This window comes from Arachis ipaensis, chromosome B02 (genome assembly GCF_000816755.2).
Source record: "Arachis ipaensis cultivar K30076 chromosome B02, Araip1.1, whole genome shotgun sequence".
NCBI classification, from domain to species: domain Eukaryota; kingdom Viridiplantae; phylum Streptophyta; class Magnoliopsida; order Fabales; family Fabaceae; genus Arachis; species Arachis ipaensis.
Genome location: NC_029786.2, coordinates 16,738,425 through 16,745,970, shown reverse-complemented (window position 1 = coordinate 16,745,970; position 7,546 = coordinate 16,738,425). Strand labels below are relative to the sequence as shown.

Here is a 7,546-nt window from a genome sequence, read left to right as displayed (position 1 = left end):
TTTTATGTGAAAATATAAATTAGAGACAAAATATTTGATTATAAAAAATGTTTAATGAATAAAAACAAAAAAAATAGTATCTTTTGTTTTTCATTGATAAATAATATTAGTGAATGCTACTAAATAGAATTAATTAGTGCAAAACAGAATTGATATACGATTGGTAAGTATTACAATTAGTCAGTTTGTATGTAGTTATTAGTTAGTTAGTGATCATTTTTTTAGTTAGTTAGTGATCAATTTATAATCAAACATGTGTCAATTAGTTAGTTTGGCTTGTATGGACCTCAATGAGATAGTTGGTACTCTTCTGCTATAACTAGCTAAAGCTAAGTCATTGTGACTCTTGATTTTGCTAAATTTACCAAAAACTAAATTTAGAACCATCTTTTTCTTTTTGCTCTCACTCTCTTTATCCTTGAACTCTCTTCTTCTTCTACTTTTTTTCTTACTTAGAGCTTGATATCCTTCATGGTATCAGAGCTCCTTCCTATTCAATTTAATGGTAGATAACAATCAGCGAGCTGAAAACTCAATGAATCAGTCAAACAAAACTCCAAATTTTACTTCTTCCTTAATTTCTATGAAACTCGACGATGCCAACTTCTTACAGTAGAAAGATCAGGCAAAATCAACGATTGAAGGCCACAATATGCTTCATCACATTACAGGAGAGGGAATTCCATTAAGGCTTGATGGATCGGGAAAAGTAACACCAAAATTTGCTGCTTGGAAGAGATAGGATGCGTTGCTCAAATCATAGCTTCTTACTTCAATGATCAAGTCATTCACCACTCGAAATGGTAGGGTGCATCTATTCGTATGAAGTTTGAAAAATGTTAGATCACTTTTCTTCACAAATTACAGCAAATATAATGCAATTGAAACATAAATTGAGTAGTATTAAGATAAGAAGTTCAGTAAATGAGTATGTGTTAGCTCTCTAAAAAGAAACGATTGATGCTTTAGCTTCGATAGAAGAACCAATGCGTGAAAGTGTAAATGCTATTCTAAACGGGTTAAATGAATAGTAGAGCTCGATAATCACCTCAGTAGTGCTAAGACCACTGAGTATTTCAGTTGGAGAACTAGAGGCTTTGTTATTGACTAATAAAAGTATGTTAGAGAGATTCAGAAAACCAAAATCGTTCATACAAGCAAATGTGGCACAAAATGCACCAGGTTACTCTCAGAACTATAACACAAAAGTTGGTTTTAGAGGTGATTTTAGAGGAGACCATAGAAGTAGAGGTGGTTAAAGACAGATGAGAGGTGGCAGCAATTTTCATAATGATGGACAATTTGGTGAAAACAGATCCAGATTTGGAACTCAAGCTTATAATTTAAGTTTTAGTGGTGCTAAAGGGTAAGAATGTTTAACAATGAAAGGTAGTAGCCTTATAGTGATTCAAGAATGCTCAATAGTGACAGACCTATTTGTCAAGTTTGTGATAAGCTTAGGCACACTGCCAAGACATGCTGGTATAAGTATGACCGACCAGAAAGCTCCAAGACTCAATATGAAGGCTCAAATTCACAAACCCTGCAAGGTTCGCAAGAAAACTTGAGTAATGTATTGGTTACACCTGCAACACTGCAATATCAGAGTTGGTATCCAGATTCAAGTGCTATACACTATGTTGGTATCCATATTCGGGTGCTATACACTATATGATCTCAGACTAGCAGAATCTAATTGAAGGAGAGAAGTATGAAGGTGCAGATCAAGTAATTGTAGGCAACGGATCAGGTTTGCATATCAACCTTGTTGGAAAGTCTTTCTTTAAAATTGATTTGAGTGATAGAGAATTCTTGTTGCACAAATTGCTACATGTACCTGACATCACAAAGAATTTATTTAGTGTATATAAATTTTGCTGTGATAACAATGTCTATTTTGAATTCCACTCTAATGGTTATTGTGTAAAATCTCAGGGAACTAAAGAGATTGTCATACATGACAAAGTTGAGAAGGAAATGTATAAGTTTCTCAATTTTATTCCATCAAATAAGTCAGCTGCTTTTGTCTCAACTATGTCCACTGTTGACCAGTTTCTCTTGTGGCACAATAGATTAAGCCATGCTGCAAATAATGTTGTTTCTTTTATTCTGAGATCTTGCAATATTGTTGCTTCTTTGAATAAAAATTCTTGTGCATCCTATTGTATTAGAAAGTCACATACTCTTCCTTATCCTCCTTCAAATTCTTTGTAATTAATATACACAGATATCTGGGGGCATGTCCCCATTCCTGATTTGAATAGAAATTTTTATTTTGTTGTCTTTATTGATGCTTATAGTAATACACTTGGCTTTACCTTATTAAGACTCGTTCTTAAATCAAATTGGTTTTTAAATGTTTCCAACAAATAGTTGAGTTGTAATTGAACACTAAAATTAAAATACTCCAGTCTGACAATGTTGTTGAATTTTTTAGCTTAGCCAAGGATCTATAGGTGCAAAGTGTATTATATACGTGTTCCTGCCCACATGAGCATCAGCGGAATGACAGTGTTGAGAGAAAGTACAGGCACATAGTGGAGAAAGGCTTAGCTATGCTAGCAGGTGCTAGAATGCCAACTAAGTATTAGGGAGAGACTTTTATGAAAGCAATTCATCTGATAAATAAGCTACCAACACAGGTTTTGCAAGGGCTATCACCGTTTGATAAGTTGTTTGAAAAGAAATTTGATTATACAAGCCTACGGATCTTTGGCTGCTTGTGTTTTCCATACTTCCGGCCATACAATAGGCACAAACTAAAATTCAGATCAGTACCATGCATTTTTCTGGGCTACAATGCCGAGCACAAAGGCTACAAGTGCCTCACTGCATAAGGTAAAATAGTGATCTCAAGTAATGTGGTATTTGATGAGCACCAATTCCCTTAAAAAATTTTGCACTCTCCTCAACAACCAAATCTAATTTGTCCCTTGATCCTCACTTAACCCCAACCATCCCACTACTAAATATAGACATAACTCAGTCTTAACACAACACTTTTATGTAGTCTTCACAACCTTCACCCAATATTATAGAGTCAAGATCTCCCTTACTACCACTCTCAGGTAGAAACAGCCTTAGCAGCACCACTTCTCTGTCTCCAACAGCCACCCTTCCTACCCTTTCTTCACCATGACCTGTAGCCACATCAGCCACACCCATTCCAATTCCCATTTCAGACTTGGAAATAGTCCTTCCCTTTGCTGATGGCCACCCAATTCCAATTATCCCCAGCTCAAACATTCACCATATGACCACTAGAAGTAAGAGTGGAGTCCTTAAGCCCAGATCCTTTCTAGCTAGTATTGAGCCACGGACAGTCAAATATGCCCTGTCCAAACCAGAGTGTAAAACTGCAATAGATGCCAAATACGATGCGCTTATGCAAAACCAAACCTGGAAATTGGTTCCTCTTCCTCAGGGAAGAGAAGTCGTGGGTAGCCGCTGGTCTTTTGAGTTAAATACAACTCCGATAGTAGTTTTCAAAAATATAAGGCTCGTCTAGTAGCTCAAGATTTTTCTCAGAGGCCAGGCTTTGATTTCACTGAAACATATAGCCCAGTGATAAAACCTACTTCAATCCGTATTGTTCTCACTTTGGCACTATCAAAGAATTGGAAGATTAGACAGCTTAATGTAAACAATGCATTCTTACATGGTGATTTGGCCGAAGAGGTATATATGAAACAGCCAAAGGGTTATGAAATCGGGGATGGCAGTTTAGTGTGCAAGCTCACAAAGACTCTCTATGGTCTAACTCAGGCACCAAGAGCCTAGTACTACAAGGTATCCACACCTCTCCATCATCTTGGCTTCAATTCAACAAAATTTGATGTGTTTGTCTTTATCAGGTTTAAAAATGGCTCCTCATTGTTTGTCTTGGTATATGTAGATGATATAATCATCATTGGAGACTCGGATGAAGCAGTTTTTCAGGTAATTAGGCACCTGAATTAACAAGTTTGCATTGAAAGATATGGGTGAACTTTATTATTTCCTTGGGATTCAGGTCACTAAAACTGCTAGTGGTGGTCTACTATTGTCACAAGAGAAATATGCCAAAGACCTGCTCAAGAAAGCAAAAATGGAGCATTGCAAGCCTTGCCACACACCTTTACCTTCTTCAATTCGGTTTTTTGTCTTTGGGGCTCGGTGTACAAGGATCTTAAGCTCTACAGAGTCATTGTGGGTAGTTTACAATACCTTACAGTCACTCGTCCAAAATTAGCATATTGTGTGGGCAAGGTTTCACAGTTTATGCAAAATTCCTTGGATGATCATTGGAAGTTGTAAAAAGAGTTTTGAGATATGTGCAGGGGACACTTAGCTTTGGTTTACACTTATACAAAATAAATGTTCAAACTGTTAAAGCCTATAGTGATTCTGACTGGGCCGGAGACCCAAATGATAGAAAGTCCACTAGAGGCTTATGTGTTTTACTTGGAAGCAATCTGATATCGTAGAGCTCAAAGAAGCAGGGTGTTATTGGCAGGTCTAGTACTGAAGCAGAGTACAAGGCTATGGCTAACTTAGTTACTGAACTAATTTGGATTAAGAACCTTGTGGTTGAATTATGAGCTACACTTTTAATAGCCCCATCAGTTTATTATGATAATTTAAGTATTGTGTTGTTCGTAGCAAATCCAATTCTGCATTCAAGGTCAAAACACTTTGAGACTGATCTCTATTTTGTAAGAAATTATGTCACTAAAAAAGTTATTCAAGTGAGTCATATTCCTGGAGTTGTCCAACTGGCTGATGTGTTGACAAAATCATTGCCTAGTGCTACCTTTCTGGAGTTCAGGTCCGAATTGATGGTTGAAGACTTGGAAAAACACAATGGTGAAAGTAAGCTTAGTACAGAGGATCACAAAGGGAAACCAGAGAGTTCTGAAAATTCATGAAGAGTGAACAATAGCAGTCATGGTAAAGAACCAAAGCACTCTTTTCAGAATGTAGTAATAGAAGCAGAACAACCAAACAGCAGGGGTCATGATAGATAGTATTAGTGAATGCTGCTAAACAGAATTAGTACAAAACAGATTGGTACACAATTGGTTAGCATTACAGTTAGTCAGCTTGTGGTTGTCAGTTAATTTGTGATTAGTTTGTTAGTTAGTTAGTGATCAGTTTGTAATCAAGCACGTGTCAATTAGTTAGTTTGACTTGTATGGACCTCAATGAAATAGCTGGCACTCTCCTACTATAAATAGCTAGAGCTAAGCCATTGTTACTCTTGATTTTGCTCACTACCAAAAACTCAATTCAAAACCATATTCTTCTTTCTGCTCTCACTCTCTTCGTCTTTGAACTCTCTTCTTCTTTTACTTCTTCTCTTGCTTGAGCTTGATATTCTTCATTCATGATGCAATATAGTAAAATAATTTTTCGGTCTCCTACAAATAAATTTGAACATTTTTCTAATCTATAAATATCTCTATATGGACAAAAAACTTTCATCTAATAATTTTTTTCTCAAATATAGAGAATATGTATTCCCGTGTTTATTCAAAAAGTCTATAGAAAAAAAAATATTAAATCACAAAAGGAAAAAAACTAACTAGAAGATTATTAAGATCTAGATCTCAAAAGAAAAATTGAACACAAAAACAAAAACTAAAGAAGAAAAAGAAGGGAGAAAAAAAAGGGAAGGAAGCATTAGGTGAAAAAGGAAGCAAAATAAAAGAGGAGAAGAAGGGGTAAATAGTGCCATCAAGTACTGTTATCAAAATAGTTAAATCTGTTCAGATAATTCATTTATCTGCTTAAATGGGTAGGGATTTTAGCTATAAAATCAGACATGTTATTTAAAATTTTAGGCTAAACGGATTCAACATGATTTACTTGAAAAAATAACAAGTTAGACAGATTAATCCGCAGGTTAAATGGATGACCTGTTATGATTTTTTTTTTTTGTATTTTTTAAAAATAAACAAACCAATCTATATTATCCGTCAAACTAACTATAAACAATCTACTCTGACAATTGAGGCCAATAACCAAACTAAAAATTAATCGATCAGCCTGTATAATCCGCAAGCTTAGTCAGATTGGACCTAAACGTTTTAAATGTTTTAAAAAAATTATAAATGTTTAATTTGTACTTATAGTTATAAATGTCTTAGAAAAAATTATAAATCTTAGTAGGAAAGCTAAAATGTTTTTAAGGGAGAGGCAAAAGTGTTTGAATCTTCTAATTTATCTTTGATCACAACTTTCTATATTTGTTCTCATTTATTAATTTTGGATCAATACATTCTTTCTTTGGAATAATTCATTTAAAGCAAGGTTGCAAGAACCGAACCGATCATTGAACCAGTCAAGTGACTAGTTCAATGGTTCAATAGTCCAACCGGAATTAAATTGTAGTTGAACCAGTTTAATTAAATATACAGTAAAATTATAAAAAAATTCAATATATAATCAAAAATTAAATATAGCATTCAAAAATTAAACAAAACAAGTTTTCAACTAAACAAAGACAATACTCATTAGTAATCATAATCATCATTAAGTGTTCCTTGTTCCCATCATAAAGATAATCTAAATTACAAAATTGAATATAACATTTAAAAATCCAGAATCCAAAATATTCTATATAGCATTCAAAATAAAAAATAAAACTGAAAAGCAGATTTTGAGTGGACATCAAATTGCAAAAGAGCCTTTTGTACTTTCTGTAACAAACAAACCACACAAGCAGTTAGCATCCATTGAAAATAAATCCAGTATCAAATCAGAGATAAATCCAGTTGAAGAGCTCAAATATCTCAATTGCATATTGACACATTCATTCCCAACAAAGTACCATCAACAACTCAGAATTAGAAGAATTAGAAAAAATCAGAAACTAACAACTCAAAAATCAGAATCAGTATAACAAAACAAAGCTCAGAAAATCAGAATCAATATAACAAACTAAGATTTTTTAAGTTTAACTAATTTTACTTGGCAACAAGCCAACAACTAGTAAATTAACTCAGAATTAGAAAAAATAACACAAAAATAACTTAGAAAATTACCAATAATCAACAATAATTAACCAGAGGTCAGAACAAAACAACAACAATCCAGCTCTGTTAACAACAATGAACAACAAAGAAAATTAACTCAGAAAACAACTAATTAACCCAGAAAAAAAATCAACAATCAACATAATTAAATCCAGAAAAATAGTAATTAACTTCGAAAAATAAAATTGAAGAAGCAGTGGAGGGATGGAGGCTTACCAACGGTGACAATGACTAAGCTACGAGAAAGAGAGAGAACAGAGACGAAGCAAAAAAAACACCGACGAGAAGCAAACATGCGTGAGCGACGGCGATGAGAGAAGTCCACGACTGAGTTGAGGCGCGCCGGTGAGAGCCATAAGCGAACCAAACTTCACAAAATCAGAAAAATCAGCAAATCAGGGCCAACGACGACGACTGGCTTGACCTTCGAGAGGGCAGAGCAGACCTTCGAAAGGGTTGTCACTGTCGGCGGCGACAATGGCGAGGACTGGCACGCGTTCTAGAACTTGAAGGTGGCTGCAGTTTTGATA

At 34.8% G+C, this 7,546-nt stretch overlaps 1 long non-coding RNA gene across 1 annotated transcript; it reads right to left on the bottom strand.

Annotated features, from left to right (window-relative positions):
• On the bottom strand, positions 6,928-7,546 carry LOC110267508. Its single transcript, XR_002355229.1, has 2 exons — positions 7,493-7,546; positions 6,928-7,461 (listed from the first exon to the last, which is right to left on the bottom strand). It is a non-coding gene; the product is annotated as an uncharacterized LOC110267508 (long non-coding RNA).